The sequence below is a fragment of the Herpailurus yagouaroundi genome, unplaced genomic scaffold (assembly GCF_014898765.1).
Source record: "Herpailurus yagouaroundi ecotype Mexico unplaced genomic scaffold, PumYag 166, whole genome shotgun sequence".
Taxonomy (NCBI): domain Eukaryota; kingdom Metazoa; phylum Chordata; class Mammalia; order Carnivora; family Felidae; genus Herpailurus; species Herpailurus yagouaroundi.
This window is the reverse complement of record NW_024412407.1, coordinates 7,530,134-7,554,112: the sequence shown is the minus strand read 5'-3', so window position 1 is coordinate 7,554,112 and position 23,979 is coordinate 7,530,134. Positions and strand designations below refer to the sequence as shown.

At 41.9% G+C, this 23,979-nt stretch overlaps 1 protein-coding gene across 1 annotated transcript in view; it reads left to right on the top strand.

Moving 5' to 3' along the window:
• Window positions 1-23,979, top strand: part of PCED1B (PC-esterase domain containing 1B) — a 138,329-nt gene that overhangs the window by 62,611 nt on the left and 51,739 nt on the right. The window lies entirely within an intron of this gene.

Below are 23,979 nucleotides of genomic sequence, written 5' to 3'. Positions count from 1 at the left end.
AAAGAAAAGAAAAGAAAAGAAAAGAAAAGAAAAGAAAAGAAAAGAAATATTTCATTTCTGATCATCTCTTTCTGAACAAGCCCACTGGATTGCATATGTTACTGCATACTAATAAGGAAACTTGCGTATCGAATAACCCAGATTTTCAATAATGCGTTGATGCTTCCTGAGAAAGAACACTGTTTTGCTTCTGCTACATCATCATGATCATTGAAATCTAATTCCTTATAACGTTGTAAATATAAAACGCAGCAAGTCACATGTTCCCAAACAAAGCCATAATACATCTCATGAAAGTACAGAGTTTTAAGATTCATTTGTTTTTAATTCTGGTTCAAATGTGAGTTTGAAAGCCCAAGGATTCTTGACCTATATTCTCTAGTCTCTTATGCCCCTGGCAGCTCGAGCTGCCAAGAAATGTATATCCAAGCATCAGGGACAGCAAAATATGTTGTCACTCTCAAGTCTGTTTTAATATCTGTACCCCAAACCTCTCTTCGTTTAATCAGTGAAATGAAATGATATCCTGTCTCCATCTCAACCCACGTGGAAAACACAACCAAGATTGAAGTACTAAAGATGTGCTTCACGACCAAGCTTTCCGTTACGTCAGAAGACACTGGGAAATACTTCACACATCTGACAGATGACATAACAGATTTCCCCCTAGTCATGATTGTGGCAGCCCTATGCCGAAAGGAAGATCTATCCAAAATACACTGGGTAAACTGGAAAAGGGAACAAGGGCAGGGAATCCCCCTCCTCTTGTTAGTGTTGTTACTAGTGTTAGTGTCCCTAAGTGTCCCAAGATGTGTTTACTTGCTGAATACCTTGACCCAAAACAAAAGAGAATCTTCTAAGGTAAGACAGGTGTATTTACTCCAGTGGTCTTGGTCTAGGGATAGTTTCTAGTCACTGTTGGTATTTTCAGATGACACACTACACATCTCTAACAGGTTTTATACTCAAGAGACTGAACTCTGTGGAGGTACTTAAAAGGATGGAATTGCATTATAAAATGGTTGATTGCCTGAGCTCTTCAATCAGATGGCTGTGGTTTGAGTTCTGGTTTTGCTTTTTATTAGAGATGGAGCCATGAGAAGTTTGTTCAATCTCCCCCTCACAAAGCTTCCATTTAGGATAGAATACAAAGTTGCTTCTAGAGTGGGGATTAAATGAGCCAGCACATGTCCAGGTCTCTGGAAATTTTCAGCATTCGGTGTTAGCTATCAATATTCCACTACTGTGTCAAGTATTTAAAGTATAGGCAACACCTTTACAATTTTCCAAATTTTCCAGTTTGTCAAGTGCATTCTCTGAGGCACTCCCCACAACAACCCGTTGTAGCAGAGCAGATACTGTCCCACTGGGCAAAAGAGGACGGATTAGAGATCTGTGACTTCCCCAAAACCTTGCCTCTGCCATGTCATGGAACCTGAATGTGAATCCAAATCTTCCATGTTCCCAGTGCTCTTTCCAGTGGATCAACTGACCCAGATGATACACGACTAGAAAGATTATAAGAGATTCCAATACAAGTTCCAGGTTTCTGTGCAGTGGTTGTGTCAGGGATCCCCCCAGACCACACTCAGGCTCAGTGACTCACTAGGAGGACTTACAGACCTAAGAAAAGCCGGTAAACATGTGCTAATTGTTTTTATAGTAAAGAACACAGGTTAAAATCAGTAAAGGTAAAGATGCATAGAGGAGAAGGAACCAGGCATGAGCTTCTAGTTATCTTCTCCCAGAAGATTGTACAGGTCGTGCTTAATTCTTCCAGCAACAATATGTGATGACACGTACAAAGTTTTATTGCCAACTGGGGAATGCACCTGAGCCTTCATGTCCAGGCTCATTATTCGGGACCCCTCACATAAGCATGGAACACCTGAGTGACTGACCTTAACTACTCAATCTCCAGGTCTCCAGAGGTCAAACGAATATAGTGTGGCCCAGGACCCTAGGCAAACACAACAGATGTTCACCAGAGATTACATTGTTAGCATAAATGATCAGACTTGGCCCAAAGAATCAATTATACAAAGACACTATTATCAGGAAGGATATTCCAAGGGCCTGGAGGTTATCTGACAGTTAAGGCCAGTCCTTTCTTTAGAATGTGCGAGGTTTGAGTACTCCAAGTTTGCAGAGCTAATCTTGTAAAGGGATGATACGTCAGAGGTATAGTGTCTGGGAATCCGGAGGATACTAGAGCACAGCAAGGGGTAGCTCAGAGGCAGAACCAGCCCAAAGGTGAGCCTAAGAACCAATTTCTAAGTTTGGTCCATGCATCGATCCTCCACACCAATGGGCATTTTCAGCTATTGCGGTGGGCTACCAGAACCTGGAAAAGCTGCCTTTGATCCCAGCTGTGATTGGGCACTCCTGTCTCTATTTTGGACCCATTGGCATTCTGGGAGTATCACACGTTTCCCAGAGCAGGGAGAGGGAGAGAAGCCTTACTGTTACTCAATAACTGACTCGAAAGGAAGGGTTTTATTGCAGGCACATTCAACATTGCATTATAAGAGTAAGATAATGACATAGGCAAAACTCAGGCAACAGAAAACTCAGAATGGCTGAAACAGCTAAGAGATTTATTATTTCACATAACAAGAAGTTCTGAGGTAGTACAACTTCAGTGTTGTTTGATTCAGCACCTTGACAACATCATCAAGAGCCTAAATTCTTCTGCTTTTCCATTCTGATCATGTTGGTTAGCTTCTTCATGGCAAAAGAAAACAAAGAACAAAAAAACAACAACAAAAATGTGGCCGTAGCGGTCCAGGTATCACATCTTCACAGTCCATTATCTGAACACAAAAAAGGGGACTTCTGTTTGTATTTTTTCAAAGAGCTAAGAAACCTTTTCCAGAAGCCTCCCCCACCAACTTCCTTGATGTGCCCCTGGCCAAATCCTCTTCTTCTTAAGCCAATTGCTGGCAAGGAATGAAATTTTCTCCATTGGCTTAGTGTAACCAAACTTTAACGCCTGAGCCTGGGAATGGGATCAGCATTCCCTAAAGCCCATGGTGCCTTGGGAAAGTGTGGATACTAGAAAAAACTCAGGGTCCACTAGAAAAGAGTGAGTGATTGCTATTGGATAGGCAACCAAAGTTGTGTCCTGCAGCAAACTCGCAGGGAGATGAGCACAGCAGAGGCAATTCTCCACAGCTTCTGAAACCTCCAGTCCTCATGGGGGAGTCCCAGGGGTCATCTGTTTTGCCTTAGTTTCTTGAAATGATTCCTAGGAGAAGAGTACAAAAACTTAAGGAGCCATGTTGGATACTCCTATAAGCTTTATTTTCCTACTTTTTGTTCAAAGGAGAGCCCTTGACTTTAGTAAGGAAGCACACCCTTTGTTTCACCAATGTCTTGATCGGTAATTCAGATGTACCTGCCCCACTGGTCCCAATGCTGGTGCTTCTGACTAAAGTCCCTTAAATCTTGGACAGATCTCTGTCACCAGAGGGACCACAGAGGTTTTCCACATTTGTCAACTTTAACAGTCTTTCCCTTATCCCATGAGATTTTACAAAATTAAGACTTTCTGTCCTCTTTTTCTCTTCCCCTTGCCCATTTCGTCTTCCATTGTCCATGGGGCACCTGGGTGGCTCAGTCGGTTAAGCATCTTCCTTTGTCCACATACCCTCAGGTTTGGTAACCTTCCATCAGGAAACGGGATGGCTGAGAACCTTCCCCAGTGAAACTCAGTGTAAGATTCCATTAATCTAACAATCCCTTTGGCCATTCCCAGTCTTTTCAATTTACAGAAATAAATTTGTGCTCTCCACTGGTGGAAACAACTTTCCAGCTATTATTTCTCAGCTTAAAAAAACCATTCAATGGCTTTTATAATTTGGTATTTTGTATCTGGCTTCCAAACACTCTATCCTAGAACTGATAATACATTTCACTTATCTTAAGTGCTTCCCCTCCAGAGCCATCCACCCACCCTCCTTATTGTGTTTAAATGCAGGAGGAGACATTGACATCCTGATCGTCTATTAGAGCTCAATTCCTTTTTCTTTGCACTTCTGTCTCCTGTTGTCAAGTTCCCTGAGAACCAGCTCAATAGTTACCTCACACATATGGTGATCTGTCATTATTTCCTTATTCAGCCTCTTCCCATTAAATGATTTGGGAGAACTGTCTTTTCACAGGCTGGCTTACATGATAGTGGATGGGCTATCTGTAGGTGAAAATATGCTTCACGATCCTTTTTTCAGACAGATGCCTTAAAAGTCGACTCTGGAGGCTGTTATCATGAAACATTCCCGAGGAGCATGAGGAGTGAGGGAGGTTATCACAGTATTCCTTTGATGGGAACTCACACTTTAACATATGAGCTTGTTTGCAGAGGTTTTGCTTTTTTTTTTTTTCCTGATTATAAAAACAATACAGGTTCATTGTAGAGAATTTAGGCAAAAAAAAAAAAAAAAACAAAAAAAAACAACCCATATTTCCTTTATATGGACAGACAGCTATCAGAAGAGATGTGGAGGAGTATATTTAAGGCAAACATCCTAATGAATAAGACTGAATCACATACTGTACTTGCACAGTTACTGTAATCTGCATTCGAGGCATAAGTCCAGATTGTCAGACCTTATGCTGGCAATTTGTTATCAAATGAATACTGATCACTCACATCTAAAACATTTAAGATATTTTCTTAAAGAAATATGGTGCAGGTGAATTCAACAAAGAGTCAACAACAAATATATTTAAGTTCCTATTAAGTTCCGGGTACTGTTCTAGGTCAGGGAGTGTGGCAGTGAGCAGAACAAAGCCTTCACAAAGCCCTCACGGAACTTACATTTTTGTGACTAACACCGACAAACAAAAATAAATATAAGGGCCTCTTGCACAGAAGCCCTGAAGCAGGTGAGAGCCTCGCCTATGTTGATACCTGAGGGAGAGCAAGTTAAAAAGCACTAAGTCGGAAGCACATGTGGGATGCTGCAGGCACAGCAAGGAGGCCAGTACGACTGGCCTGGGGTGAGCAAGAGGTTGTGGGGTGCGGAGATGAGGCCAGAGAAGCACGAGGAGGCTAGATCGTGCAGGGCTTAGACCTTGGAAGGACTTCTAATTTGACTTAGAGATGGAAAGTCCTAAGAGGGTTTGGGGCAGAGACGACCTGACTTAATTGTTTAAAGGAATATAAATGGTAACAAATGGACCATTGCAAAGAACACTATGACCGTGATGAAGAGAATACAGAAGAAAAGCATTAATCTAAGTAATTTTGGAAAATGGTATTTTGGCTATCTATTGTGTATTAGTAGTAGTCTAGGTTCTCAAGAGAAACAGAACCAGTAGGAGATACATACAGATTAGATAGATTAGATAGAGAGAGAGAGAGAGAGATACCATGTGTTCTATATCATACCTATCTGTGATATATTGTAAGAAATAAAATCACACAGTTATGGAGGATGAGAAGCCCCAGAATCTGCAGTCAACAAATTCCTCACCCAAGAGAGTGAATGGTTCCAGTCTGAGTCTGATGGCCTATGACTTAGGATAGCTGATGGTATAAGCTCTAGTGTGAGTCTGAGACCAAAGGCAGAAGAAAACCAATGCCCCTCCCTGCTGGAAGATAAACAGAGAGAAAAAAATTATTTCTTACTCAGCTTTTTATTCTATTCAGCCATTCAAAAGACTATATTTGGCCTTCACATTGGGGAGGACCATCTGCTTTACTCAGTTTACTGATTCAAATGTTAATCTCATTCAGAAACACCCTCACAGACACATCTAGAAATAATGGTTATCTAAATATCTGGGCATCCCATGGCCCATTCAAGTTGAAACATAAAACTACTCATTACATACTGTAAGGTTAAAAACAAAATGAACTTACAGAAATATTTTATTTGAATTGATAAATTTGTTTTTCACAGAGGTATGAATGAGTTAGCAACTCTGAAACTACTTTATGTCCCATTACAGGATTGTGCAAATAAATAAATAGATTGTAGATAACAAGAACCAGGTATCTTAATAAAAGAGAAAGGAGATACAAATGAGGAAAAAGGGGAGACTACAAGGAGCCTTGTGGTGTTGAATTGGAATCAGATATATAAATGCAAATCATGGTGTTAAATAGACTGTGTGTGTGTGTGTGTGTGTGTGTGTGTGTGTGTGTGCGTGCACACGCATACAAATATTTCCTAGATCTTTCACTGAAAGGGACTGGAAGTGATGACACCCCAGTAATGATGAGCCCACCTTGTACCCCTGCATCCTGATTTCTAAGCATTATTCTCCAATCAAAGGAACTAAGGCTACTTGGAGAAATGGCCGATTCCAAGACTGGAAAGGGAAAGTCAAAGGATAAGCCTGGACTTCATAGAATGCCAATTAATGAATGGTGAAGGAATGATAGAAAAATTATTCTTTTATAAACATCACAGTAATAATTGTCACAAGCTAGTGAGAGTGCCAAAATTAACAGGCAACTAGGATGAGAAATAGGATATTTGCATAGTCTCAACGTATCTCTCCACAAGACAGTTACTGGTTACAATGAGAAAAAAACATAACTTCACAGTGGAGAGTCCTGGCAGACCACCTTAACCAAATGATCAAAGACAACATCACCAATGAGGAGACATACTGATTTCATTTATTTCCTGATATACTGCATCAAGAAGGGCATAATATCACTTCTTTAATCTCCTTGCCAACAATGCACAATCTCCATATAATCATGAAAAAAACATCAAATCAATTCAAACTGAAGAACTCTAAAATAGCAAGGCACAGAAAATAAGGAATTGTTTCAGGTTGGAGGAGATTTTAAAAACTTAAGAACTACATGCAATATGGAACTTAGATTGAATTTTGGACTGGAAAGAACAATTGAAGAAAACGGAATAAGGTCTGCAGATTGGTTACTAGTAGTATATAGATATTATCTTCCAAAATAGCATTAGGCTCCCAGGTAGTCAAAGTTATTAAGAAAATGACTAATACATGAAAGACAGTTATCAAATGTATTAGTTCTAGGAAAGGGAAAAAGTGCTTAGAGTTTAGAAATTAGAGTTACAGCTGAATTAGACACTTTAAAATTATGCAAAATGTTCCAATCAGTTTGATATAGAACTTCGAAATGATTCAAGTTCCATTCATCTCAAATCTGGTAACTTTCTCTCCCAGTTCAAATCCCTGAAGTATAAGGACAAGGAACTGTTAGAGCCAACCCAAAGAAACGAAAAGCCATCTATGCTGGAAAAGGAACAAGATTAGCACTCCATAACTGAGCTTTGACCCTTGAATTGTCATTAGGCCAAAATTTTTCCAACTAATTTAAAGCATCCAGTTTTATGCTTTTCTCTGAATTATGAAATGCATGATATGTATGTCTCTGAATAAAGAGGAAAAATAACTACTCTTTGCTTGCTTTGTCCTGTTTCCTTCTCTACGAGTTGATCTTTTTATTCAAGTTGATTTCCATGAGAAAACTAACCCTGAATTGCTCCAGACAGGAGCTGGACCATGTGAACTTCCTACACAGTCTAATCTGCCTCTTCACATTGGTATTCTTTCAGTATGTTTCAATATGTTCGTTTCAACATACTGTTCAATAAGTATGTTTCAATGTCTTTTTCAAGAAGTTTGTTTAGTGGGGTGAACGTTACTATACTGTATTCCACTAGGTCACATCACTATGCCATTGTTGGGAGACAGTTCTCCAGGGTCTCTTGTATAGCCACACATCTTGTAAGCAAGGTACTAACTGCTCCTTGTTCCAAACTATCTGATCCGGAAACTTGTGTCCCCTATTAGCACCCAATGAAACAGTGGCAGACAAACTTGCTCGCATGGAAGGAGAGCAAAATCTTACATCCTTGACAGGTTTTGACAGTTGTTTTAACTTGTTGATCACAAGTACTAATTTCAGGAATGAGATTTTAGGGTTGGTGCTCAATCCTGTAACTGTGTTATATGATTTGCTAATAAGCACCACAAAAAGACTCACTTGAGACAGGTTTAGCACCTATAGGGAGTTTGGTTTTGTTTCTTTATTTGTGTGTTTTTGACTATTTTTCCCAGAAGTCAGTGTCTCCTTTATTGGGAATGGGACCAACCTGTGTTTCTTTCAGCCCCAGGTAGAGCTGGTTTCAAAAACCTGACTTAGAAATAAGCCATCCAGAGAAAGACAGATACCATATGTGTTCACTTTTATGTGGATCCTGAGAAACTTAACAGAAACCCATGGGGGAGGGGAAGGAAAAAAAAAGAGGTTAGAGTGGGAGAGAGCCAAAGCATAAGAGACTCTTAAAAACTGAGAACAAACTGAGGGTTGATGGGGGGGTGGGAGGGAGGGGAGGGTAGGTGATGGGCATTGAAGAGGGCATCTTTTGGGATGAGCACTGGGTGTTGTATGGAAACTAATCTGACAATAAATTTCATATATTAAACAAACAAACGAACAAACAAAAAAACCTGACTTAGCTGGGATCATGGTTCTAATTCATGCCAATGACATTTTAGCCCCCTTATAGATTGGTTCCCCAGGCAAGTGTCTCCTAACTTGCTCCATAATCTGGTTCTGTTACTTACAAGAGCAAACGTGTGCATGTCTGTGTGTGTGTGTGCGTGCGTGTGTGTGTGTGTGTGTGTGTGTGTGCAGGAGCATCTTCCTGCTTCCGCCCCTCCCCGCTGTAAGCCTTGCTGCTGTGATCAACATGTTTCTGCAAGCCCAGAAAATTATATTCATTACATTTCTGGATCCGTTTTAGAAACAGCTCTGAAAATCTCTAAGTCTCTTTTGTTTTTTTGTTCATTTTAGAGCATCACGTGTGGTGCCGGGAAGGACAGTTGAGGAGACGTGGAAAGGTGGCACCAGATGGTATGGATCACATAGGAGACTGAGTAGGTGGATGGTTGTGATGGGTCTTTTCTTAGGAACAGATGTGTTGCCAGGTTGCAACAGCTCAGAAAGATGAGATGGGTACTTGCCATCAATCTTATCTTTTCTGTCAGAGATTTCCTGAATAGGAGTAGGGTTTGGCTCTTTCTTTTTATCTGTTGCCCTGTAACCAAACTGAAACGCTCCATTTGCTGGGAGGGACTACCACCCTATATCGTTTAATGTACGATATCGCCCCCTGTAGGATGCTCCATTACTTTGTGATCCACTGAGACAGAAAAATCCCTGCTAATTAACTATGACACATTGCATATTGTAAGACACATCCCTTAAATTAAAAAAAAAAAAAAAAAAGTTTTTAAAAAAAAGGACACCTCCCAATTTCAGAAGGGTTAAAACTTGAAAAACAATGTGTATCTAAGGATTCATGACACATGGCAACACGGGTGGCAGGCTCTGGGCCTAGGCCATTTCAGTGTTTGAACACATAATACGCGCCCCTCGCACTGACATTCATTATCTCCAGCCCTGTCGGCCATGCTGCAAAAGAAGGGGTATAAATCCCATTTTACAAAGCAGGAAACTAAGCTCTTAGGGGTCAGGTGAGGTGAAGGGGGAGCTGCTAGGAGGAGAGGGAGCCAAGATTCAAACCCAGCCCAGTCACCTCTCCACGCTGAGAAGCTCTTGGTTCCTGTGAGGAACTGTCACTTTGACGAGGCTGTACCGGTTGAGAGTGGCTCTGAGGAGGACACCAAATCTAAATATTTGTGGATTTGTTTGAGAAACAATTCCCACCCGCCACACAGCTGTCACACAGCAATGATTGTGAGTCTGCGCTCCTCTCTTGAAGCGCGAGTTAAAAGTGAAAGGAGGGGTGAGGGGGTGGCGATCGCCCCACGGCAGCCATTACTAGAGACCTCATGGGGCTGATGCTTCAGGAAGCAACAGAATGCAGCGTCATTGTTCACCTCCTGTCAAGTCTTTATTTTTAAGGAAAAAGCCCTTTCCGAACTCTGCCTCCATACGGTTTTTGGCCCCTTTCAAGGGGTTGAAACGTTGAAGGCGTTGAAGTCTTAAAGCAGGTGCCTGCAGCAGTCCCAGTACATTATTGAGAATATACCTTTCTCTCTCCCTCCCTCTCTCTCTCAGCTGTGATGTGAAGAAGTCTGAAGCACAGCCAAGAACAGAATTTTAACTGATGGCAAAAATATAAAGCCTTGAGGTAATGTTTTATCACTGTTTATTATTGTATCCAAAGAAGAGGCCTTGACAAGTGTTGGCTGCTGCTGGGTTGCCATGGCACCAATCAGTCAAGCAGGGATGGGATTTGCAAAGCCTGCTTAACCCTTTTTCTTACCCATTAGTGCCAAGCTGAAAGAGACTTTCATTTCATGCAGTACTCTTGGGTGAAGCAGATATGCCCCTTTGTCATGGTGTCTCAGCCTTGCTGCCTGGGTCATCATTCTCCTTCACCCCCTGGCTCCAACATTGCCTGGGTGGGCAGCCATCCCCTGGGCCTCTGAGCACAGGCAGGCACGCATGGCCTGTGGGAACACCCATTTGCACATGTCCTCGCCCCAGCTCCTATTCGTGATCACTTCTGAAGTCAGCACCTCCTCCAGGTAGACTTCCCATCCTTTCCTCCACTCGCTGTAGGTTATGAAGGCGTCCTATGTGTTCCAGTGACATTCCATCTCAGCACACATCACCTTGAGTATAGTTTTTTGAGATAGTCTTGGTGAAGGGCGTCCCGAGCTAGTGTGCTTGTGTTCGGAGCTCTCCTTCACGAGCCACTACTTGGCTGTGATCTTGGCCAAGTCACTTGGTCTCCCTAAGCCTCAGCCGCTCACTATGTGAAAGGAGAATGAGATTAATATTTACTTCACTAGGGGCGCCTGGGTGGCTCACTCGGTTAAGCGGCCGACTTCGGCTCAGTCGTGATCTCACGGTCCGTGAGTTCAAGCCCCGCGTCAGGCTCTGTGCTGACTGCTCAGAGCCTGGAGGCTGTCTCGGATTCTGTGTCTCCCTCTCTCTCTGACCCTCCCCTGTTCATGCTCTCTCTCTCTCTCTCTCTCTCTCTGTCTCAAAAATAAATAAACGTTAAAAAAAAATTAAAAAGAAAAAATTTACTTCACAGAATAATGGTGGGGGTTAAATGAGATAATCTAAGCAAAATGCCTAGCCCAAGTGAAAGTTCAATAAACATTAGAGTAAAATCTTGTCTCCTCCATGTAAGTTCCATGAGACCGGGGACCTTGTCTTTTATTTTTGAATATTCAGGACCAACAAACATGAAGCACATAGTGGACATTTCCTAAAGGTCTAACACTGTATGGTCAAGGCACGGGTTTCTCCACATAAATGAATTTTTCGTATAACTAAAGGTTACCCCTGAACAAACACAAAGAAAATCTCTTCTTATTTCTGCTTATTAAATTAATCCGTATATATTGGTGAAAAATTGGAAAACATAGAATTGTAAGAAACAAAATAAAAACTATCTGTGAACCTCCCCTCCACTGTTAACACGTTGGCATACACCCTTTCACACAAGCATGCATTCTTTTTAATGCACATGTATACATTTATATGATATTGAAATATTGTAATTTAATTTTTAAAATATTTATTGGATATTTCTTTATTGATGGACAATTTGTCAGTGTTAATACTGTGATGGACAGCCTCATGTCACATGTCTTTGCAAACATATAACATTGTTCTTAAAATCATTTTCTTGAACTCTTTGTGCCATCCAGCAGTTCATAAGTATAGCCACATCACTGTGTCCTTATCAGCACTGGGCTTTATCTTAAAAAAAGACATCTTTGGGGCGCCTGGGTGGCTCAGTCGGTTGAGCGGCCGACTTCAGCTCAGGTCATGATCTCACGGTTCGTGAGTCCGAGCCCCGCATCGGGCTCTGTGCTGACGGCTCAGAGCCTGGAGCCTGCTTCCGATTCCGTGTCTCCCTCTCTCTCTGTTCCTCTCCCCTTCGTGCTCTGTCTCCTTCTCTCGAGAATAAATAAACGTTAAAAAAATTTTAAAAAAATCTTTGCCAATTTGATAGATGAAAAATAGCATCTCATTTCCCCCCTCCTTACATAAATTGATTACATAGCTCCTCACTTAAATCTTCTGATGACTCAGTGTGGTCGTTTTGAGCATCAAGTACTTACTCTCCGAATCTTCTTGCAATTCACAGGGGCTAATGAGGTATGTGAAGCTCTTTGTCCCTACATTGAATGGCCCCAGATGGCTGGGCTTTTCTTCTTTGATTTTAGTTTCTTCCTACACTGTAACTACCATATGTGGCTTCTTGCTGCTTCCAACGGGACATCAACTCTCCTAATTCTCTATTTTTGATTCATTGTGTTTAACAAGTTGTTCCTTGTGTGCTTACAGTGTACAAGGTTTTTGGAAAGACTTTGAAGGACAAAAGAACACAAATGGTAATAGGGTATATTAAGTACCTACTCTAAACGAGGAAATAGAGTTGCAAACAATTATATAATGGAGTCAACTAGAGATAGAGGGAAGAGTCTTAACATTAGGACTGAGGGAAAAATGAAACAAGATTCCTCAGTGGGATCTAGTATTTCTTTTATTTTTAAGTGTTTATTTTTGAGAGAGAGAGAGAGCAAGAGAGAGAGAGAGCACGTGCAAAAGGGGGAGGGGCAGAGGGAGAGGGAGACACAGAATCCAAAGCAGAATCCAATGCTGACAGCTCAGAGCCTAACGCGGGGCTTGAACCCATGAACTGTGGGATCATGACCTGAGCTGAAGCGGATGCTTAACCAGTGGAGCCCCCAGGGATCTAGTGTTTCTTAAAACATGCTTTAAAATTCTACCAGAGGGGTGCCTGGGTGACTCCATCAGTTAAGCATCTGAGTCTTGATTTCAGCCCAGGTCATGAGCTCGTGCTTCATGAGTTTGAGCCCTGCGTGGGGCTTTGCACTGCCAGTGCAGAGCCTGCTTGGGATTCTCTCTCTTCCTCTCTCTCTGCTCCTCCCCTACGTTTGCTTTCTCCCTCTCTCTCTCAAAAAAGTAAATAAATGAACTAGAGAAAATGCTTTAAAATTCTACCATAGGAAATTATCATTGAATAAAATCCTTCTAACCTGTTGGCATGGAAACTAGATAAAATTATTTCAATCCTGTGCTAAATGAGATTAAATAAGCTTGATTTGGGGCTCAGTGTGCTTCTTCTGTGATAAGGGCTCTAAACCCTGCTTGCTCTGACTACAAAAATGTCAACTGGCTCCTCAGAGGACATTCTTGCTTCTTTCTTTGGTCCCAGCTATGTTTTTTTTTTGGGGGGGGGGGTGCCAGGATATTCCAGTTAAATGTTTCTGTATAATAGTAAGAAATAGTGAGAAAGGGTGACATTAATGGTATGATTTCTTTGTAACTGAACAATCTGAGCTTCTTTCCTTTTGTCATGCCCTTGAAAAAGATGCTTATTCAGGGGTGATCCAACCAGCTCAAATGTAAATATTACTCAGTATCTATTTTATTTATGTGTGGGAGAAATACGCATCTTGAAAACTTTACTTGGGGCACCTGGGTGGCTCAGTCAGTTAAGCATCCGACTTCAGCTCAGGTGATGATCTCGCAGTTCGTGAGTTTGAGCCCTGCATCGGGCTTTGTGCTGACAGCTCAGAGCCTGGAGCCTGCTTTGGATTCTGTGTCTCTCTCTCTCTCTCTCTGTCACTCCCCTGCTCGTGCTCTCTCTCTCTCTCTCTGTCTCAAAAATATACAAATGTTAAAAAAATTAAAACAGAAAACTTGGCCTAACATATATTTCCTGAATGCTTACTGTGTGCCAGGCACTAAATATTTCACTACCGGTTTGCAAATTCCTAACTAGAATTGTTTTTAATTAATTTTCACCCAGATGTACTGGCATACCTAAGCCCCAATGTGATCTGTAATAAGATGATTTTTTTCCTATGGAAGCTTTATTATACAGTATAGAACCAGATTCACCAGAGGAATATCTGATTTAGTGTAACATTTACCTCATTTCTCTATAGCATATTATCCCATAAAATGTTTCTTGTGATTGCCAAGACAAAAAAAATTTACAAACAATAATAAATGAATGATGGGCAATTTTTCTAGAATTGCTTTTCATCTCTGTCAGCTTTATGAAGGTTTTCACATTTCCACATATGTAGCTCCAAAGAGTGTGTGTGTATTGGGAAAACATTCTGATAACTAATCTGACACATATTCTTTTAACAACCCGAGAGAACACAGATCATTTATTGCTAGTTGTTTCAATAATTTTTCTACAATGAAAGGATTCATGTGGTTAAAGAGATCCATCCTATATGTACTTGTTCGAGTACCTATTTATAAACTTTTATGACTAACTCCTTGATTTCCTATCAACACTTAAAGTTGGTGGGCAAAGCCTGACTTATTTGAGTTATGCATCCACAAAACCTCCCTTCTTTTTTAAAAAAAAATTTTTTTTTTCAACATTTATTTATTTTTGGGACAGAGAGAGACAGAGCATGAACGGGGGAGGGGCAGAGAGAGAGAGAGACACAGAATCGGAAACAGGCTCCAGGCTCTGAGCCATCAGCCCAGAGCCTGACGCGGGGCTCGAACTCACGGACCGCGAGATTGTGACCTGGCTGAAGTCGGACGCTTAACCGACTGCGCCACCCAGGCGCCCCCAAAACCTCCCTTCTTAAAAAAAAAAAAGTTGTTGCAGATAGCTGACTCAAGGCTATCCCTTGAAGCCAGTTATGTGCATATTATGCTACTAGTAAGCAATGTCTTCAGGGGTGACTGAGACATAATGTTCTATTGGTCCTCTGCTTCAATTAAAAAGCTCAATGTGTAGTATTAATTGGACTTTATATTAGTAAACAAAATTGTAGGTTCAGTGACAAAGAGAAATCTTATGGTAACAACTGTACAAGATAATTATTGTAGCATGATCTCTTTAGGTTACATCTGAAAACTGTCCTTTAATCTCATCTCAAATGATTTCATCAACCCCTTCACACACACACACACAGATCTTAAACAAACACTATCAAGGCTTCTAGTAGGTCAAAGGCACATCTGTAGAAAAACACATCCCCCCTTAAGCTTCTGCCTAGGAAAACCCAAGGTTGACAAAATAATTTGTTTGTTCTAGTCAACACCTGAAGATAGGACACCTGTTATCCAATCTTCAGGCAGGAGAAGTCCTGTTTCCATAACAGCCAGTTAACAAACCCCAATGGCCTAATCGTGTTGACCAATCCCCCGATTTGCTTTTTGTAATTTTCCACTTCTCTGACTCTCACTCGGTCTCTACATCTCTACACAAGTAAACGTTGAACTCGGTTCTATGCTCGATTCCTTTTTCTCTACTGTACTAGTTCCTGAAGAAAGCCTGTTTTTACTGGCTTTAACGAATGTCTGGCTTTTTTTTTTTTTTAATAATCCATCTGAAAATTTAAGCTAAACCAATCAAAATGTAGATGCACAAAAACTTTTAGCTTACCTCAAAAACACGTCAATAGCACTAGTCCATGAATTGACCATAGTAGAGTATAACTGGCCAGAGTCAGGGCAACAGGTGATTCACAATCCATTCTGTGAAGAGAATTTAAAATAATGTTCTGCTCATCTCAATCATTCCTTCCATAAAATGGATTCCCTCAATCCAAGAGGGAAGTCTTTTTACAGAAACAAAACAAAACAAAAACCAGTTGGGAGGAACTGTAGTCAAAATCGAAAGCATCACCCTTATCCAAAAGGTTTTTCTGTTGGTGACGACTTTCATTTCTGTTGGGCGTTCCTGAGGCACTTGTGCTAGATTTCCTTACTGACCTTCTGGGAGGTGGAGCTGAAGTGGACCTTGGGGCTGGCTTTCTAACAGTCGCCCCTCAGACGACTCGTCAAAGGCAACCATGCCGCTTCCCTGTGAATGAGCTGAGATGTCAGGTGGGGTTTGCTGGAGTTGCCTGGGGAAGAAGCCAATCGTCTTTGCATCCAGTACATGGACGAGGATGAAGTTAGTACCATAAATAGAGGGCAGAAAAAGAAGGAAGCTGGATTCAAGATGATGTTGCTGAGCCCCTGAATCAACCACCCCTACGGCCTGCCTCTACTTAAAGTTGTAGAAGAGAATGCATTGTTTGTGACAGTTTGAGTTGGTATTCTGTTACTGGAAACCAGAGACATCTTAATTGAGACAGGAATCTGCATAATGTTCTGTTGGGTTTTCTCTCTCCCCCCAGTAGCAGAGCCCAGGGAGGAACTAGGAGCTGTCCAGCTCAAGGGAGCCCCCAGGGGCAAAACTGTCTATTTGATCTGAGCAGGGGAAGGTGGGTCTCCTAAAGCTCAGCCTGACCAGCGGCTACAGCAACAGACATTTTGATGACAGAGGGTGGTTAGGGACAAGGCAAGGAGAAATAAGTTTGAAAGCAGCAAGTCCGTGAAGGCAGCTAAATGTGTATGTGTCGGGATTGGGGGATGAGGTAGCTTCGGGTGAGCTAGAGGAGGAGATGAACATTAAACAGAAGGGAAAAAAATGAAGACAAATATGTAAGAGGATACTAAAGATTTCTTTTTCATTTTTCTGAAAAAGTATGTTATTACTTTTGGATTACCTGGCTTATTTGCTTATTTTTAAAGATCACTTAGAACTTATTTCTGAATCCATCTGGTCCTGGTGATTTTTGTGTTTGATAATAGATCTTTTAAACGGAACACCCAAAGGAAGCTACCTCCATCCTGATGGTCTCCTTGGCTGCAAATGCCCCTGGTCTTTCAGCCTCAGGGATGGAGAAGACTTGGCCCGTTTATTCAGCTCTCTTGAAAGACCAAGGAGCCCAGTAGGCATCCCAGGAGCACCTGCCTGTGCTGGTGCCATCTCTTTCCCTTCAGAGGCCCATACACTCCTTTGGGCCAATTGATACTAGTCCCAAGGCTGTTTGCAGCAGGTCTCCAGGCTCTGATTCAGACTAGAGGGCAGAAGTCCTATGTCAGTTGCCAGATTTCTCCATCCAGCCCTGCTCAGACCAAGGCCATGCTCCCATCTTCCAGGTTCAGCCTGCCTGCTAGCAATAGGAACCATTCATCTCTGGAAGAAAGGCAGCTGGAGTGGTGTGGCGGAGGGACAAGGGATATCAACTTCCAAACTCATCAAATGTTTAGGAAGAGAAAAGCTGGAGGAGTCAGACAGGTCCTGTGGAAGATAAACATAGTCAGCCTTGAAGAATTTGCAAGCTTGGGACAGGAGAAGTGAAAGGTATTCCAGACCAGTAGATACATCCGACTTTGAGACATAAAATCAGGAAAGCTGTATGGTGGTTGGCTTGGATGAAGTTTGAGGATAATATAAAACTGGTTGTACAAAACTGGATCCTGATCGAGGAAATCTCGGAGTGCTAGGCTGATAAATTTTGAATTTGATTCTGGATGTGGCAGAGCAGGATAATATAGTGAAACAGCATGAACTTTGTGGCCAGAAAGACCTGGGTGTAAGTCTCAGATCTTCATTGCTGGCTTTGTGAACTTGGGCAAATTGCTTAAAGTCTCTGACCCTCCTCCTGTAAAATGGAGGTGACAATACCTTCTTCCAGAACTCTTGCTAGGAGATCACGTCTGTAAAAGATAAGGACTGGCATGTTGTGAGCTCTCTTTTCTCTTCTGGCAGTATTGAGGAAGGAAGATAGGGTCTCCTGAGACCCCAAAGGAAACAGAAATGTCCCTGAGGGAACCACGTTGAGGCGTGGCAAGAAGAAATCAATTTGAAACGGACAAGGCTGAGAAGATACCCAACTGTACCTGTGGGTTTGTTCCGAGGCCGTTTTTTTGTCAGAGTTGTCAATAATTTTCCCCCAAAGCTAACATACAACTTACAGTGCTCTTTGGAAAGTTTGGAATTATATATTTTTTTTAGCTTTGTATACAAACACATAATTTTTTTTCCCTTTGAACATGGGGTGGGAGGAGGAGAGGGACATAATGTCCATGATATTTATAATGCTATTTGAGCCATCCTGCCAAAGAAGATCCACAATTACTAATTTTAGGATGCATATGATTAATCTCTGAAATACTAGAAGAAAAATATAATTCCCAGATAAAAGACACTATTTTTTATCAGTTGTTTAAATATTATTCATCTAAAAGGAAAGATTTCAGATCTTAGAAAAATGATCGTAAGAATCTCACAAATACTTCTCAGGTTTTTCATATGTTTTGAAACACTGAGGAAACCATCTGCGGGAAATGCAGCAGATGCGCTAAAGAGTATTCTCATTGAAACAAATTAAAATAAATATATATGCAAAAGTGTCTAGCGTGATGTCCAGCAAATAAGACAAGCTCAGTAAATGTTAGGGGAATCCGCTTAAATCCTTGAATCCAAATTTAGCTCCAAATGCAATCAGACAGCCCTTTGCTCTGGAGCAGGTTGGGGGCCAAAAATGCAGCTGGAGTAAGCCTCAAAGGTAACCATTGCTAATTTGAAGCTCTCGGAGACAGCCTGAGGATTGGTTGAAATTCACACAATTTTTCCATGTGTAGTTTAGTGCGTTTCAAGGAGGAAATTGCTATTGTGCCTTTAAGAGGTCCATGATAACCTAAACACATTGTTGATTGGACGGCTGTTGGGATTAAGATGAGGTTTCTGCCTGGGGCACCTGGATGGCTCAGTTGGTTAGGCTTCTGACTCTTGATTTCAGTACAGGTCATGATCTTACAGTGCCTGAGATCGAGCCCCACATCAGGCTCTGTCCTGACAGCAAGGAGCCTATTTGGGATTCTCTCACTCTGTATCTCTCTCTCTGCTCCTCCCCCATTCACGTTCTCTCTGTCTCCCTCTCTCTCTCTTTTTTTTTTTTTAATTTTTTTTTAACATTTATTTATTTTTGAGACAGGGAGAGACAGAGCATGAACAGGGGAGGGTCAGAGAGAGGGAGACACAGAATCCGAAACAGGCTCCAGGCTCCGAGCTGTCAGCACAGAGCCGAGCCCGACGCAGGGCCGAACTCATGGGCCGCAAGATCATGACCTGAGCCGAAGTCGGATGCTTATCTGACTGAGCCACCCGGGCACCCCTCTCTCTCTTCTTTCGAAATAATTAAATGAACTTTTTAAAAAGTTGGGATTTCTGGTCATAGAACAGTGCGGGGATCCACAAAAGAGAAGGTTCTACACACCTTCTCTTTTAAGCGTTGACTGGCTATCAGATGTATTAACTGGAGATCTTATGTGTGTGTGTGTGTGTGTGTGTGTGTGTGTGTGTGTGTATAGTCCTATTAATTGAGTTCTCATTATAGCCCAGGTACTGGCAGACATTTTCTCCTTCAATCCTTGGAACAACCCTATGATATAGGCATTATTATCATCTCCACTTATATATGGGAAAACACAATCTGAGGTAAAACCAGGGTAGTGTTGGTCGGTCAGCAGAACGGGAAATCGGATTGACCTCAGTTTAAATCTTGACCCAAGATTTTGGCATTTCCTATGCGTCATGGGCCTCCATTTACTAATTGCAGCTTTGCTAGAATAATTCTTAGAAGACTCACATTGGAAATTGAGGTCATAATTATCTGACAAATATTTTTTAATAACTGCTAACGGCAAGTCGTGGACACCCAATGCCCAACAAGCAAGGTTTGGGAATAGCTCGCTCAAATTTGTTTTATTTACCAGGTTGTTCAGCATTGTGAAGACTTAGTTTGGATTTCCCCTGCACCGTGGCACCGAGCTAGAGCTAAATTTTTAGGAGCTAGTAAACCCCCATGGATTTAGCGACTTTCTCTTTGCTTCTTACAAAATCCCCTCCCATTAGGGGCGCCTGGGTGGCGCAGTCGGTTAAGCGTCCGACTTCAGCCAGGTCACGATCTCGCGGTCCGTGAGTTCGAGCCCCGCGTCAGGCTCTGGGCTGATGGCTCAGAGCCTGGAGCCTGTTTCCGATTCTGTGTCTCCCTCTCTCTCTGACCCTCCCCCGTTCATGCTCTGTCTCTCTCTGTCCCAAAAATGAATAAACGTTGAAAAAAAAATTTAAAAAAAAAAAAATTAAAAAAAAAAAATAAATAAATAAATAAAAAAACAAAAACAAAATCCCCTCCCATCACCATCCCCCTCCATGACGCAGGTGTTCTGTATCCTACCTGCGTCCACCAGAAGATATATGAAGGGAAAACTGAATAAACCCATACAGTTGTACCATATTTACCATTTCCGGGATGCTTGTTTCCTTCCTGAAGATCCAAGTTCCCATCTGGCAGCATTTCTTACTCTTCGGGCAACTACTTCTCTTAATTTCCATGTATCTGAAAATGGTTTTGACTCACTGTTATTTTTTAAGTGTTCTAATCGAGAAATAATTTACCTTCAGCTACATGCACACATTTCAATGTACAGCTTGATGAATTTTTGTGTAGGTGTATATTCATGTAGCTACCGTCCCAATAAAGATGAAAACGTTTCTGCCACCCCAAAACTTCCCCAGTACCTCCCTGTAGTCAAAGTCCCCTTCCCTATACCCCAGACTTAGTAATCATTAGTCTGTTCTCAGTCACTACAGTTTTGCCTTTTCCAAAACTTTGTGTAAATAGACTCGTCAAATATGTACCCTTTCAAGGTACAAATATGTACCTTTTTTTCACTGGGCACAATGCATTTGAGATTTATCTAAATCATTGCCTATATAAGGAGTTCGTTTCTTTTCGTTGCTGAGTAGTGTTCCATTGTATGGATGTACCACAGTGTGTTGATCCATTTACCCCTAAGGATACCTGGCTTGTTTTCAGTTTCTGGCAATTTTGGATCGAGCTTCTGTAACATTAGGAAACAAGTTTTTGTATGAATATGATTTTCGATTATCTGAGTTCAGTGGAAGATGGCTGAGTTATAAAGTAAGTGTATGTTTAATACTATAAGACACTGCCAAACTGTTTTGCAAAGTACTATGCCATTTTACATTTCCACCCAAAATAGTATGAGTTTTGGTTGCTTTGTAACCTCCCTAGTGCTTGCTCTTATCAGTTTCATTTTATTTATTTACTTAAAACATTTTTTTTGAGAGAGAGAGAGAGAGAGCATAAGCAGTGGAGGGGAAGAGAGACAGGGAGAGAATCTTAAGCAGGCTCCAAACTCTGCTCAGAAACCAACTCGGGTCATGATCCCACAACCCTGGGATCATAACTCGAGTAGAAACCAAGAGTCGGACGCTCAGCTGACTGAGCTACCCAAGCACCCCCCAGTTTCATTTTATTTTAACCGTTCTAATAGGCGATATCTCATTATGGTTTTAATTGGCATTTTCTTAATCACTAACAATGCTGAGCATCTTTTCATGTGATCATTTACCATCTATATATCCCCTTCGGTGAAGGGTCTTCACATCTTTTTTCCATTTTTTTTCCTAAGTTGTTTCCTTATTGCTGAGCTTTGAAAGTTCTTTATATATTCTGGCTACAAGTCTTTGGCTAGATATGTGTCGTTCTGCAAACATTTTCTCTCAGTCTGTAGCTAGTCTTTATTTTCTTAACAGTGTCTTTTAAACTTTTTTTTAGCATTTATTTATTATTGAGAGACAGAGAGAGACAGAGCATGAGCATGGGAGGGGCAGAGAAAAGGAGAGACACAGAATCTGAAGCAGGCTCCAGGCTCTGAACTGTCAGCACAGAGCCTGACGTGGGGCTCGAACTCACAAACTGTGAGATCATGACCCGAGCCGAAGCGAGACACTTAACCGACTGAGCCACCCAGGCGCCCCTTAACAGTGTCTTTTAAAGAGAAGCTTTCAGTTATGATAAAGTCTAATTTATTATTTCCTGTTTTCTGGTTTGTGCTTTTCTGTCATATCTAAGAAATCTTTGACTAACCCAAGGTCACAAATAATTTTTCCTATGTTTTATTCTAGAACTTTTACAGTTTTACGTTCTACACTTAGGTCTACGAGAGATTTTGAATTCATTTTAATATATGGTTCAAGGTACGGTCAAAGTTCTCTCTTTTTTCTTGCACATGAATGTCCAACTGTTCCAACACCATTTTTTGACTCCCTGACTCCATGTGCTCCATTGATTCTCTATTAACAGTTTATTTCATCTTTATTACGTCTTTTGCGAATTTTATGTCATCCCCACTTTGGCCGAGAACTGTGTTTTGAGCTTTAGTAATACAATATTTGAATGATTTAGGAGGGACGAATGAGAGGGAGGAAAGGAAATAAAAAGCAAAACAGAAAGTCCATTGAAAATCTTTGGGCTGCCTCACCGAGAGAGCACAAACCTTACACACAACCCAGGCTCAAGGAAAGGTCTGAGCCTGGGATCCCGCCTGGAGAAGGCCTAATTAGGTGTCTGCCTCAGGACTAGGGCCTGTGGCCAACTCCTGTTAGGACTGCATAAGGCTCTCTTAGGACAAAGAGTGTCAAGAGAGAAAAGAAGGCTCTGAATGGGCGTTAGCAGCTATGAAAGAAACCTCTCCCCCTTTTCAGTTATATCCAGGGTTGAGTCATTGTTTTCAGTGTAAAATACCAAGAACCTCCATACCTGAGTGGGTAATCTCTTGTTCTTGCTAAGACTCAGATTAGTAAATGTGAACCAGGCCCACGGATGTCAATCTGGCAGCCTAGTAAAAACCGTGGGCAGAACGGTTTCCTCCTCCTCCTCCTCGTTCTCCTCCTCCCTCTACAGGAAGGCAACATAAAGGAACTATTAGTCAATGGCCCAAATAATTACTTTAGCTTCGGCTACCAAAAACTGTGTTGTCGTGCCTGGTAGCTGGCAGCAAAATGCAGACATGTGGCCCATCTGCACTGTCACTCGGATCGTCAAATGGTTAAGTGGACACCCCGCCATTATTATAGTCACCCTTGCAGACGGAGGTCCCTTTGTTCCCTGTTGCTTCCTAGTTATCTTTGCATTCTAGAAGAGGCAGCGTGCGAGATGCCTCCGTCTCGTGCACCGTCTTTCACATTGTTGTTGTCTTAAAGTCACACACGGTGCTGGTAGGATGAGATACTTGTACATTTCTCATGTATTAATCCCAGCCACCAACACCCTTAAACAAATCAAATTTACACATTCTGCTGTGACGAGCACGCGTGGTCCAAAGTCCTCAGTCAATCGGCCGGCCTAGTTGCGCTGGGCAGACCTAGCTTCAGGCTGAACGGGATACCACAGCAACCAGATGGCAATGTGAAAACAGAGAGGTTTTGTGAAGATTACGTATACAGGAAACGACACCACTGCTAGAACAATTCGGTGAGTTGCTAAATTTTCTAGGCTTTCGTAAGAGTTTACTCATATCGCCTCCTACTTAGCCATATTCATGCCTGTTTCCCCCACATGCCACCAGCCCCTTGCTACCTATCAATCCATACATCATGAACACATCTCAATCATCCTTGCATTAAGAAGAGTGACTAATTCACGATATGTGTTCCATAAATGTTTGCTGGCTGTAGTTGAATTTTGCTTAATTTACTGAAGACACAGAAGGCAGTTTACCTTATCTGCAGGGATCACAGAGCACGAAGAGTTTGACACCCTTGGTGTCGATGACACCATCAACTGGCTGGAATTCAACCTGATTTCAGCAGTTTGGAATGTTAGGCCACTAACGCCTCAAAGAAATTAATTTTACCCACGTACAATTTATTTGTAACTGGGTGTTCATAAGCATAGGATGGATGTCTGGTGGGATAGCTGCTGTTTAAGTGAGAAAGATCTAGCCGGTGTTCAATGGCCACACACTCACTTCAGGCATGATGTGGCCGTTTGCGACGCTGAGGCGATTTAAGTGACAAATACTGAAGGCTTGAGATGCAATTCAGGGAAGCAGCACATTCACTGTATTCCCTGCTGGTCAGGCCACAGGTGGGATGAAACATTTCCAGGACCGCATTCGAAGGGGAGAATTGGTCATTGGAGCATGTTCTGCCAGATGGGAACAGATTGAGGGTTAGCCCAAGGTAGGTACACGGCTCTGAGTAATTTGTGATCCGCTGAATTCAGCGAGAGGGGCCCTGTAATTTATAATGTGGCCAGGAAAATGTTTTCTTTATGGGATCGGACTGGACTGTCTCTGAGATCTGATTTTTGCCCTCGGGACACACAGGG